At 53.1% G+C, this 13,714-nt stretch overlaps 1 protein-coding gene across 2 annotated transcripts in view; it reads left to right on the plus strand.

Annotated features, from left to right (window-relative positions):
- The first annotated feature begins 2,521 nt into the window (after window positions 1-2,521).
- The window catches only part of HTR2C (5-hydroxytryptamine receptor 2C), a 78,173-nt gene continuing 66,980 nt past the window's right edge, over window positions 2,522-13,714 (plus strand). The window contains exon 1 of one of the 2 annotated variants that reach the window (XM_038748581.1): window positions 2,522-3,063. The gene's annotated coding sequence lies outside the window, so the exon portion shown is untranslated. Of the gene's footprint in view, window positions 3,064-4,772; window positions 4,835-13,714 lie in introns of those variants that run through there. The other variant, XM_038748584.1, reaches the window with a different exon arrangement.

Here is a 13,714-nt window from a genome sequence, read left to right on the forward strand (position 1 = left end):
TAAGCTTTTCTCTTTCATTAAGAGATGATAGCTGGGAAACAGACACTGTCATCGCATAATGATTTCCTGGAGACACATAGGCATTCCGGAGAAGGCTGGCAGCTCCTCTCCACCCGGCCCACCGGCCTGACTCTTTTCTGAGATTCGGTTTCAAAGCTGGCGGTTCTGGCAGATGGGTCACCTCCTCTGATGTCTGCCGGATTGGGGGAGCGGCCAGTCTTTGCAGCCTCTTATTCCCATCTGCCCTCTGGGCACAGGGAAGCTGCCCTGGCTGCTCGAGACCTCTGCTGACCCTGGAGGTGGCGGAACTCAAACATCGCTTCGGAACCCACTTCCTCCCTTCAATTTTCCCAAAGCTGAAAATACGTGTTCACCTGCAGGAGCATAAAAACATTCCATTATCCTGCCGACATTTCTAAGTGGGATCACGGGGCTTTCCCAAACAAGCTTCAGGCCACAAGCCTGCAGAGTCTAGACAGCTGGTGTCTCCCAGGAGATGTGCAGTATTTCTTACATCAATTCCCCGTTATCTGTGACAACAGATCCATGAAATAGCTGGACATCAAGGAACAGCATTCTCATTTTACAGATGAGGAAACTGAGGCACCTATTGGCCTGGAATCATATAGCAAGACAATGGTCCAGCCAGCGAGAAGACTAGCCTTAGAGAGGCAGCATGGCTCAGCAGCAAGAGCCCGGGCTTGGGAGTCAGAGGTCATGGGTTCAAATCCTGGCTCTGCCTTTTGTCAGCTGTGTGACTTTGGGCAAGTCACTTAATAATAATAATAATAATAATAATGGCATTTGTTAAGCGCTTACTATGTGCATAGCACTGTTCTAAGCGCTGAGGGGGATACAATGTGATCAGGTTGTCCCACGTGGGGCTCACAGTCAATCCCCAGTTTACAGATGAGGTAACTGAGGCTCAGAGAAGTGAAGTGACTTGCCCAAGGTCACACAGCAGACATGTGGCGGAGCCGGGATTCGAACTCAAGACCTCTGACTCCAAAGCCCGGGCTCTTTCCACTGAGCCACACTGCTTAAGCCACACTTAACTTCTCTGTGCCTCAGTGACCTCATCTGTAAAATGGGGATGAAGACTGTGAGCCCCCCGTGGGACAACCTGATCACCTTGTAACCTCCCCAGCATTTAGAACAGTGCTTTGCACATAGTAAGTGCTTAATAAATGCCATTATTATTATTATTATTATTATTATTATTATTATTAGCCTTTGAATTCATTCACTAAGACCTGCCCCCTTTCACATAGATCCCGAGATCGTGAGAAACATGGTGGATGATCAGAACAACCCTCGACTGCCTCCAACAGCGGCACAGGGACACTGGAAGAAGCTATGGGCTGGCTGGCCTCCTGGACACCTACCTCCAAGGTTAGGGATGACCCAGCCAACACTTCTGACTCTCCGCTCTTCATCCCTAATTCTCCCCCAGTGTCCCAGCATGAACCATCCGACACTCCTGACTCTCAATCAATCAATCAATCAATCAATCGTATTTATTGAGCGCTTACTATGTGCAGAGCACTGTACTAAGCGCTTGGGAAGTACAAATTGGCAACACATAGAGACAGTCCCTACCCAACAGTGGGCTCACAGTCTAAGAGGGGGAGACAGAGAACAGAACCAAACATACCAACAAAATAAAATAAATAGGATAGAAATGTACAAGCTCTCCACTCTCCAGCTCTGACTTCCCCAATGACCCAGCAGGCAACAAAATCTATTTAACTGCCCAGAAAGAGTCTGATAGATTCATGGCTGAGCAGCCAATGGTGGAATGCTAGAAGGAAAGTTAAGGGAGGATGAGGATGGAAGACCTCTCTTTCATTAAGCTACTTAATTGCCCTTGAGTTTTTTTTATCATTCCTAATTCATGACATTTATTAAGCGATTACTTTGGCAAAACAGTAGGCAGAGTACTGTACTGGGGGCCTTCGTAAAGAACGTGGCAGGAGTCCCTAAGAAGCTCACTGTTCAATTGAGAAGACCAGTAAGACACAAACCATCAGAATAAGCCAATGGTGGCCGGGGGCATGTCTGAAGGGCCAAGCGGGCCAGCTGTGGGTTGGGGGGGAGGGGTGTGTCTCCCTCCTCTAGCGACTTTGCCGGATTGTCCTTGACACCCACCACTCTGCTACTCCTAGCCCCCCAGCCCGCCCCAACTTTTCACCCCCCCCAAACTCTAGTTCTGCCCCCCTCCAATCCCCAGCCCCTAGACCCCAGTCTCTTCTCAACCCCCTAATCCTCGCCCCCAACTCCCAGCCCCCCATTCCCATTCTCCCGCCCCGACCCCCCTCCCAAATCCTTTCCCCCAACCTCCAGCCGAATCCCCCCAGCCGTTCCCCCAGACCCTATTCCCAGCCCCCAAACTCCTCACCCCCAGATCTGGGAGCTGCCCACCTCCTATACCTGCCCACCTTCAGAGCCCAGCCCCTACCTCTCGTCCGTGCCCACCCCTCCCGCCATCCCCAGCTCCTCGTCCCCCAGTTTCCATATCTGCCCATCAGACCCCGGCCGCTCGCTCGCTCCTGGCCCCAGCCCCCTCCCTTTTCGGCCGCGGCTCCATCCCAGCGTCGAGGCGGGTCTCGGTCCGACCATCTCCCTGGCTGCCGGCGGCCGGAGGGTTAAGGCCCCCGCCCACCGGCCGCGGTCCGACCCCTTGGCTTTCCAGCTCCGGTTGAGAAATCGTCTGCAGGCAGATTTCGTGCAGCGACCCCCGCCAACGTCTCGTCCTCGTCCTTCTCCTCCTCCTCCTCCTTCTTCTCCTCCTCCTCCTCCCCCTCCCCCCTTTCTCCTCCTCTTCGTCGCTGCAGCCGGTGCGCTCGGTGCGGCCCCTGCAGCCGGAGCGGTCGGAGCCGGCGGCGGAAGATGCTTCCCGGGCCCTCGGAGATCGGATCGGCCAGGGGCACCGCTGCGGTCCCGGCTGGCGGGTGAGGACCAGCAGGACCAGCCGGACCGGCCGGACCGGCCGGACCAGCCGCCGCCGCCCCCCGCGGGAGCAGCCGAGGAGACCCGGCGCCGCATTGCCAGGCTCCGGCCCAGGTAGGTGTCGGGGCAACGACGGAGGCGTCTGCTCCTTTGTCCGAGGCCGAGGGGACCCCCGGTCCTCAGCCGGGCGCCCCATCACCCCACTGTCGCCCTCTCCACTTGGGGTGGGGGGGGCTCTGACCGCGGGATGGGGTTCAGGCCGGTCCTGAGGAAAGGGGGGTGTCGTCTGACCGCGGGCTGGGACGTCTGGCTGAATCCGGAGAGCGGGGGAAGGTGTCTGACCTCGGGCTGGAGGTGGCTGGCTGTAGGCTGGGGTGTCTGACCGCGGGCTGGGGGTATCAGACCGCGGGCTGGGGGTGTCCAACCGCGAGCTGGGGGTGTCTGACCGCGGGCTGGGGGTATCAGACCGCGGGCTGGGGGTGTCCAACCGCGAGCTGGCGATGTCTGAACGCTGGCTGGGGGCGTCTGACCGCGGGATGGGGGTATCTGATCGCAGTCTGGAGGTGTCTGACCGCGGGATGGGGTTGTCTGAACGCGGGCTGGGGGTATCTGACCGCGGGCTGGGGTGTCTGATCGCAGCCTGGGGGTGTCTGACCGCGAGCTGGGGGTATCTGATCGCGGGCTGGGGGTATCTGATCGCAGGCTGGGGGTGTCACTGCTGGCTGGGGGGATCATCATCATCATCATCAATCGTATTTATTGAGCGCTTACTGTGTGCAGAGCACTGTACTAGGCGCTTGGGAAGTACAAGTTGGCAACATATAGGGACAGTCCCTACCTAACAGTGGGGTATCTGACAGCGGTCCGGGGGTACCTGGCTGAACTGGCGTGGAGAGGGGTCTTAACTGCGAGCTGAGGCGTCCGGCCGGGGGTCCGGGTGGGGGGCGGCTTTCCCCGTCACCCCGCCCAATCCTCTAGGGAAGGGTGCAGGGCCCATACCCACTGCGGGGGCGGCGGCCACTGTGGGCGCAGGCAAAGTTAGCGCACGGAAAGAAACCGGGCTCTCGCCGACGCCGCGTCTCTGTGAGAGATGCCGGGGCGAGGGGGAGGGGGGGAGGGGCTCTGTCCTGCTGATAAGGCAGGAGGAGTCGCTCTTTATCGAGGACACTCTCGGGGAGGGGGCCGAGGCGGGCCGCGGTTTCGGCCGAGTTCGCCAACAAGTTTCCCGCGGCCCGGCCGGGCAGGGACAGCGGGCTTCTCTTATCCGGGAAGGGTCAGCCCGGTCGAGCCCGGGGTGGACAATCCTCACCCGCCCTTCGGACACCTGCCTGAGGGCCCAGCAGGCTTGTCTGCTCTCGGCATCCCCAGCCACGCAAAATCGTCTCAGGGGAGGGAGCACTGCAGAATCCCCCCGATCAACCGTGGCTAGCAGACCCCCCCCCCCCAAACTTCCCCGGGAGCTGGGGACTCTCCGGACGTTGTCCCGGGCGGCGGCCGGACAATTCTGACTGCTTCCCGCCGGACGGACCGGCGACCGGCCCCTCTTTCGGGTCGCCTCGCGTGGGACGCAGAGTCTGCGCTCGCCCCGGGTCACCCCGATGGCGCAGCCACCCATTCCATGACCCAGGCCCCGCCGGGACCCCCTTCTCCCCCACGGCCCGAGGGCCCGGCTCCCGGACCCCCGCCAGCCTGCGGGCGTCCGCACAGACGGACCGCCTGGGCCCGCACTGGCCCGTTCAGCTCAGTGAAGCAAGCGCTGTTGACGGGGAATCGTGGAGTGGACCGGTCGATGACCTGTCCGGCTGGCCGGAGCAGCCCGTTGGGGGCCCAGACGACGCGAGGCCGGACAAGGGGTCAGGCCCCGGGGTCGCTGAAAGTCACGTTGGTGAGAAGAGAGACTGTCCAATCGTTCCCGCCTTCGTTCTCTCCCTCCTTCCCTTCTCCTTTCCTCCCTCCCTCCCTCTTTTCCTCCCACCCCGCCTCCTTCTGTCCCTCCCTCCCTCCCTTCCTTCCTCCTTCCCACCACGGCCAGATTGGCGGAAGGGGCCGGGGAGTGGGGAGATTGGGGGCGTTTCTCAGTAGAGGATCCCCAGCCAAGAGACACTGCCTCCAGATGACTCCATGATGAATCACTGCACGTTCTCCCCAACGGAAAAGCAGTGGACGGAGTCGGGGCGGGGGAAATGGGGGGCGGCCTCGGTTCCATCTGGTCCAAGGTGCCCGGAGATCGTTCCTGCCCGACCACTAGCCCCAGGGGTTGGTCCGAAGTGGCCGGGCTAGCGTGGGCACTGGAAAGGAGATGGGGGGTTTTGATGGAGGTTGGATAGGGAATGGAGTACTGGGACCCATAGTAGGGCTGGGGGGGAGGCGAGGTGGATAGGGATAATGGGGCCTGGAGTGAGGGGTTGCTGGGACAGAACCTAGGGCCAGTGGTGGTAGTGCTGGGACGGATAGTGGGGACAGATAGTGGAACCAGGAGGAGAACGTTAGGAAGAAACAGTCCTCCTTCAATAAGTCAATAGTATTTAATGAGCGCTTACTATGTGCAGGACACTATACTATGCATTTGGGACAATAGAAGAGATTTAGTCATAGGAGGGCCAAGGGTGGGCTGGGACCGGTAGCGGCGGTGGGGAGGGTGGCACTGAGCCAGAGAGCTGAACCAGGGATGCTAGAGGTGGGGAGCCAGAGGGGCCTGAGATGGACTGGGACATCTTGGAGACAGGGCTTGGTCTGTGGGGGGCCCAGTCGAGGCAGAGAAAGCTGTGTGTTTGGGGTCTCAACCGTTGCCATAATTCTGGCGGCTACATGGGCTTGGCCAACTTCCTCAAACGTGAAAAACAGCCTGGAGAGAACCTGGTGCTGGTCGCCCCTCTAGACAGTCATCCTCATGGTCAGAGATGGACATCCAACACTTCTGACTCTCCCCCAGTGACCCGGCACAGACCATCTCTTGACTCTTGACTATCCTTGGACCAGAGTGGTAGCAGTTTGGATAGAAAGAAAAGAGTGTTTTCTAGAGATGTTATGAAGGCCGAACAGACAGGATTTCATGACACTGAATATGCAGGTTGAATAAGAGAGATGAGTAAAGTGTAATGCCAAGGTAAAGGGCTTCTGCATCAGGAAGAATGGTGGTGTTGTCTAATAAATACCTGTAAGTAATAGTATTTGTTAAGCACTTACTGCATGCAGAGCACAGTACTACGCACTTGGGAAAGAATTAAGACAATAGAGCTAGTAGATGTGATTGCTGGTCACAAGAAGCTTACTGTTTAGAGGGGGAGAGAGTCATTAAAATAAATTACAGAGAGAGAAAATGGAAGAGTAGAGGGATATGTACATAAGTACTGTGGGACTGAGGATGAATATCACATGCTTAAAGAGTACAGATCCAAGTGCATAAATGACACAGAAGGAAAAGGGAGTAGGGGAAAGTAGGGCTTTGTCAGGGAAGGCCATCCGGAGGAATGTGATTTTTTTAGGAGCATGTTGAAGTTGGAGAGACTTTCAAGAGTTTAGTACAGTGCCCTGCACACAGCAAACGCCCAATAAATAACATTGTTGATGATGATGATGATGATGATGATGGTCTGTTAGATATGATGGGGGAGGGAGTTCCGGACCATAGTGAGGGTACGGGCTAGGAGTTGGCAGTGAAATAGACAAGATCGAGGTACAAGTTAGAATTAGAGGAGTGAGGTATGTGGGCTGAGTTGCAGTAGGAAATCAGCGAGGTAAGGTAGGAAGATGAGAGCTGACTGAAGACCTTAGTGCTGACGGTAAGGAGTTTCTGTTTGATGTGGAGATGGATGGCCACTGGAGATTTTTGAGGCGTGTGGAGACATGGATTTATTTTATTTTATTTTTTAGAAAAATGATTCAGGCAGGAAAATGAAGTATGGACTGGACAGGAGAGAGACAGGAGGCAGGCTGGTCAGGGTGGAGGCTGGGACAATAGCAATAGTCAAGATGGGCTAGGCTAAATCCTTGGACCAGAGTGGTAACAGTTTGGATAGAAAGAAAAGAGTGGTTTCTAGAGATGCCATGAAGGCAGAATAGACAGGATTTCATGACGCTGAATATGCAGGTTGAATAAGAGAGATGAGTAAAGTATAATGCCAAGGTAAAGGGCTTCTGCATCAGGAAGAATGGTGGTGTTGTCTTCAGTGATGGGAAAGTCACAGGAATGACAGGGCTTGGATGGGAAGATGGGAATTTTTACTTTGGTCATGTAAAACTTTGAGGTGATGGCAGGACAGCTAAGTAAAGATGTCCTGATGGCAGGAGGAAATGCAAGCCTGCAGAGGGGAGAGATTCAGGGCTGGAGAAATAGATTGGGGAATCATCTGCGGAGAGATGGTAGTTGAAGCAGTAAGAGCAGATGAGTTCTCCAAGGGAGTGGGTGTAGATGAAGGACAGAAGGGGAACCAGAACAGGGTCTTGAGGGACTCCTATAGTTAAAGGGTGGGATGCCGAGGAGGAGCTTGTGAAAAAGGTTGAGAAGGAGCAGTCAGAGATATAGAAAGAGAACCAGGAGAGGACAGTGTCAGTGAAGCAAGCAATCAATCATATTTATTGAACATATACCTTGTGCAGAGCACTGTACTGAGAGTTTGGGAGAATACAAAATAACTGACTTGGTAGACATGTTCCCTGGCCATAAGGTGCTTACAGTCTAGAGGGGGAAAGTGAGGGTTAGATGTTTCCCAGAGAAAGGGGTGGTTTACAGTGCCGATAGCAGCTGAAAGGTTGAGGAGGATTTGGATGGAGTTGGATTTGGCAAGAAGGAAGACATTGGTGAGCTCAGAGAGGCATTTTTCATGGGTAGAAGCCAGACTGCAGGGAGTCAAGAAGATAATTGGAGGAAAGAAGGTGAAGGCCGCAGGTATAGACGACTCACTCAAGGTGCCCAGAAAGGAATGGTAGGAGGGAAATGGGACAATAACTGGCCGGAGTCGTGGGGTCAAGGGATGGTTTTTATGGATGGGGATCTCTCCCTCTCCATCCCTGACTCTCCCCCAGTGACTTAATATGGATCATCTGAACCCCCTGATTCTACCCTCTCCATCTTTAACTCTCCCACAATGACCCAGCACAGACCATTCAACACCCTTACGGAAGGCTAGGAAGGAAGGGAATAGAGTAGGAAACTGGGAATCAGGATATCCCAATTTTAGTCTCAGCTCTGCCCCGGCCTACTGTGTGACTTTGGGCAAGTCACTTAACCTACTCTGGGCCTCTGTTTTCTCTATAAATTGCGGGGTAAGAGCTCTGCTCTCTCCCCCCCCACACCCCTCAACGCCCATAGACTGTAAGTCCTTTGTGGGACAGGGACTGTGTCCTGTTTGATTATCTGGTATCCAGCACTGAGCACAGTGCTCGGCATAGAGTACAGAATTCTCCTAGAACTCAGGAGTTGTGCTCTTGAAGAAGTTCATGTTATAGGAAAATCGTGCTGCAGCAACCATTGATCCAATAGGGATTAGTGGCATGGATAGTTGAAAGATGATACTGTGACTGACTTTTTTTTTTTTTTTTACAAATTCTGGTAGCACTGTTTTGTCTTCCAAAGGCAGAACACTTTATGTCTTTGCCACCCATTACAATTGTACATCATGGCCACACATTACTGTTTTAGAGAAGCAACGTGACCTAGTGAAAGAGCCTGGGCATGGGAGTCAGAGGATCTGGGTTCTAATCCCAGCTCTGCCACTTATCTGCTGTGGGATCTTGGGCAAGTCAGTTAACTTCTCTGTGCCTCAGTTCCCTCATCTGCAAAATGGGGATTCAATGCCTGTTGTGCCTCTTTCTTAGACTGTGGGCCCTATGTGAGACCTGATTATCTTGTACCTGCCCCGGTGCTTAGTACAGTGCTTGGCATACAGTAAGTGCTTAACAAATGCCACAGTTATCATTATTATTATTGCTGTATGAGTGCAACATGGTTAAGTATGACAGGGGTGGGGAGTGTCACATCCTCCCACCCTGACCAACACCACACGTGTGCCTGTGACAGCTTCCTCCCACCCCATCCATGTGGGGATTGTGTCCTTCCAGAGCAAACTGACATGATAATATTAATCAATGTTATCTATTAAGCACTTACTATATGCCAAGCACTGTGCTGAGTCCTGGAGCAGATTCAAGATCACCAGGTCAGACAGCCTCTGTCCCACATGAAGCTCCCTGTCTCAAGGGGAGGGAGAACATGTATTGAACCCCCATTTTACAGGTGAGGAAACTGAAGCATAGACAAGTCACACAGCAGGCAAGAGGGAGAGTCAAGATTAGAACCCAGGCCCTATGCCTCCTAGGCCCGTGCTCTCCTTGATAAGGCCATGCTGCTTCTCCCACTGTCCTCAGCCCATAATAGCTGTGGTGGTTTGAGGCCAGGGATCCTTCCTGCCTCCCTTTGTCCTGCAGAGCATTTCCCCATAGATCTCAAACCTGGAGCGGCAACCCCCGATGCCCTCCCAGGGCGAGGGAGGATGTGTGCTCTGGAGCAGGAGTGAGTAACCCTTTCTGACCTTTGATCGGCCCCACAAGGCCCGGGACACTCTTGGATTTGGGTCCTGGAGATGCTTGGCCTTGCTGAACGTGAGTGCCGGTCCGAACTCACCCTGCCTCGTAGGGACGACGATCCCGAGAGGCAGTTGGGCAGACAGGGTCCATCTGCTTATCAACCAGCTTGTCCTGAGGGCTCTGGTCTGAGTGTCTGCTATTGCTCAGCTCCCTTTCTCCCTTTCTCTGCCCATCATCGTCAACATCATCAATGTGTGCTGGGAGCCTGCTGGGGGCAGGGAGCACTTGGCTGGGTGGCTGCTGGGGGCAGAGCACTGGACTGGGAGCCTGCTGGGGGCAAATAGCACTGGATTGGGTGCCGACAGGTAGTAAAGTGCTGCAGTGGAGACCTGGTCATGGCAGAGCACTGGAATGGAGGCCTGCTTTGTCCATTACAGTACAGTACAGACTGCCGGCCGTGTAGTGTTGAACCAGACACCTAGTGTGTTGTACTGGCTGCTGTACTGGATGCAAACAGCCACACACCCTCAAACACACCCACAGACACACACCCTTAAACACACTCCATCTGACACAGACACAAAGATACATGCAGATACAGATGCACACAGACACACAAGCACAAACACAGCCATGTAGACGCACACACTCGCCTTAGTGTATTGGACCTAACTACCCTCTCTCCCTTAGAACAGGTCTCAATTCTCTATTCACAGTAAGTGCTCAATAAACACAATTGATTCATCCTCAACATGAGGCCCATTTGCTAGGCTTCCCTGCAGCCGCTGCAGGTGCTGTTGGGATTTTCCTTAAGAAAATGGTTTCTTTTGAAACCCCGTGTAGGCCAGTGCAAAGAGAACAGGCAGGGAGTCAGGAGAGCTGTGTTCTATTCCTGGCTCTGCCCCTTGGCTGCTGGGACCTCAGGCAGTCACTTACCCTCTCTGTGCCTCAGTAAAATAAGATTTTACTGGCTCACAATCTAAGAAAGAGGGGCATCTGGGATCTTATCATCCAGATGCAGGGACTGTGTCCGAGCTGATTAGCAGCTGAGCACAGGGCTTGGCGGTGATCAATCAATCATATTTATTAAGCACTTACTGTGTGTGTGCAGAGCACTGTATTAAGCACCTTGGAGAGTACAATATTACAGATTTGGTAGGCATGTGACCTTCCCTCTATGAGCTTTCAGTCCAGAGGTGATCCATGCTAACTACCGTTTTACCAGTGTGATCTGAAGGTGTCACGTGTGTAATATTTTGTGGAGGAAGAGGAAAACCTAAGTGGAACAGGAGTCCTTGTGGTGGGAGAGAGGAGTGGCTAGGCCAGTGGAAAAATAAGTAGCATGACCTAGTGGAGAAATCAATCAATCAATCAATCAATCATATTTATTGAGCGCTTACTGTGTGCAGAGCACTGTACTAAGCACTTGGGAAGTACAAGTTGGCAACATATAGAGACAGTCCCTACCCAACAGTGGGCTCACAGTCTAGAAAGGGGAGACAGAGAACAAAACCAAACGTACTAACAAAATAAAATAAATAGAATAGATAGGTACAGGTAAAATAAATAAAGAAATAAATAGAGTAATAAATACGTACAAACATATATACATATATACAGGTGCTGTGGGGAAGGGAAGGAGGTAAGATGGGGGGGTGCAGAGGGGGACGAGGGGGAGAGGAAGGAAGGGGTGAGACTGGAGAAAGCCACAGTCTGGGAGTCAGAAGGACCTGGGTTCTAATTCCTGCCCTGCCACTTGTCTGCTGTGTGACCTTGGGCAAGTCACTTCACTTCTCTGTGCCTCAGTTATTTCATCTGTAAAATGGGGATTAAGACTATGAGGCCCAAATGGGACACGGACTGTGCCGCACCTGATTAGCTTGTATCGACCCCAGAGCTTAGTACAGTGTCTGGCACATAGTAAGCGCTAAACAAATGCCATTATTATTAAATTTCTAGACTGTGAGCCCACTGTTGGGTAGGGACCGTCTCTATGTGTTGCCAACTTGTACTTCCCAAGCTCTTAGTACAGTGCTCTGCACACAGTAAGCGCTCAATAAATACGATTGAATGGAATTAAATACCACTTAAAAAAGAAGTTCCCCCCGGCTCCCCTCTCCCAGGCAGGGGGCGGGACAAGACTAGAAGGAGGAGCCTCAGGGCAGACAACGTCTGTGTAGGCTGACAAGCGCAGGCCAAAGTTGTTCCTTCTGCCTGAGTTCTTTTCCATAGCGAGGGCAGGAAGCCTGGACCCCCCTCGCCCTTTGCTCCCTGCCCTTCACCCCTGCCCCTCGGCCTCCTGTCCTTCGTCATTCATTCAATCGTATTTATTGAGCGCTTACTGAGTGCAGAGCACTGTACTAAGCGCTTGGGAAGTCCAAGTTGGCAACATATAGAGACGGTCCCTACCCAACAGTGGGCTCACAGTCTAGAAGTCGTCCTCTCGCCTTTGCCCCCTGCCCCGTCGCCTCCTGTCCCCCTGTCCCTCGGCCTCGACCCCAGGCCCTCCGGCCCCTCGGAGCGCGGCCAGTTTAGGACTGGCTCAGCAGGCGTGGGGGTGGGAGGGTGCGGCCGGCCGGAGGTAAATGGGTCCTGGACACTGCTCGGACGTGATTCGGCCCGGCGTGCGGGGTCGCACAGGCCGGACGGCGGGGCAAATTGGGGGCAATGGGGAGGGCAGAGAAGCTAGGGAGGCGTCGGGAGCGCGGGCTTCAAAAGCGGGGACAGAAAGAGGCTGAGACGTCTCTCACGGAATGTCTGGGATTGTCTCTCTTTATTGCTACATTGTACTTTCCCAGCGCTTAGTACAGTAATAATAATAATAATAATAATAATAGTAATAATAATAACATTTATTAAGGGCTTACTATGTGCAAAACACTGTTCTAAGCGCTGGGGAGGTTACAAGGTGACTATGAGCCCCCCACGGGACAACCTGATCACCTTGTATCCCCCAACGTTTAGAACAGTACTTTGTACATAGTAAGCACTTAACAAATGCCATTATTATTATTATTATTATTATTATTATTATCAGCCCACTGTTTGGTAGGGACTGTCTCTATATGTTGCCAACTTGGACTTCCCAAGCGCTTAGTACAGTGCTCTGCACACAGTAAGCGCTCAATAAATGCGATTGATTGATTGATTGATCAGGTTGTCCCACGGGGGGCTCACAGTCTTAATCCCCATTTTACAGATGAGGGAACTGAGGCCCAGAGAAGTTAAGTGACTTGCCAAAAGCCACACAGCTTACAATTGGCGGAGCCGGGATTTGAACCCATGAACTCTGACTCCAAAGCCCGTGCTCTTTCCACTGAGCCACACTGCTTCTCAGCCACGCTGCTTCTCAGTGCTCTGCACACAGTTAAGCGTTCAATAAAGATCGAATAAATGAATGGGTTCTTCCCGCAAAGAAAACCCCTCCCTCAGGAAGACTTCCCCGAGCGACCTCTCCTTCACGGCTCAATGGAAAGAGCACGGGCTTGGGAGTCAGAGGTCATGGGTTCAAATTCCGGCTCTGCCAATTGTCAGCTGTGTGACCTTGGGCTAGTCACTTAATTTCTCTGTGCCTCAGTTACCTCATCTGTAAAATGGGGATTAAGACTGTGAGCCCCACGTGGACAAGCTGATCACCTTATATCCTTCCCAGTGCTTAGAACAGTGCTTTGCACACAGTAAGCGCTTAACAAATGCCATCATCATTATAAACGCTTAGTACAGTGCTCTGCACACAGTAAGCACTCAATAAATACGATTGAATGAATGAATGAATGAATGGTCCTGTCACTCCCTCAGCCACTTTCTTCAGGAGGCCTTCCCTGATTGACCCCACTCCCTACCTCCACCTTCCTGGCATTAATGGCTTCTTGTGGGCAGGGAATGTATCTGCCAAATCTGTTATATTGAACTCTCCCAAGCGCTTAGTACAGTGTTCTGCACGTAGTAAGCGCTCAATAATCATGATGATGATGATATTGGTGGTAGTTGCTTCCCCCTGTTTCTCTAGCATTAAAGCTGGACAGGGGATAGGCTGAAGAAGTCAGTCCATTGTAGAATTCAAATCTCTACGTGGTGGTCTGCTGTCTGTGGGTGTGTCTTTGAGGGTGCTACGTAAGGGTTGAGTGTGTGTGTTGCGGGGGAGGGATTCTATGTGAGGGGGGTTGTGTGTATAGGTATGCTTGTGTTCGGGCATACATGACTATGTGTGAGTCGATGTGTGAATGCGAGTGTGCATGAA

This window comes from Tachyglossus aculeatus, chromosome 6 (assembly GCF_015852505.1).
Source record: "Tachyglossus aculeatus isolate mTacAcu1 chromosome 6, mTacAcu1.pri, whole genome shotgun sequence".
NCBI classification, from domain to species: domain Eukaryota; kingdom Metazoa; phylum Chordata; class Mammalia; order Monotremata; family Tachyglossidae; genus Tachyglossus; species Tachyglossus aculeatus.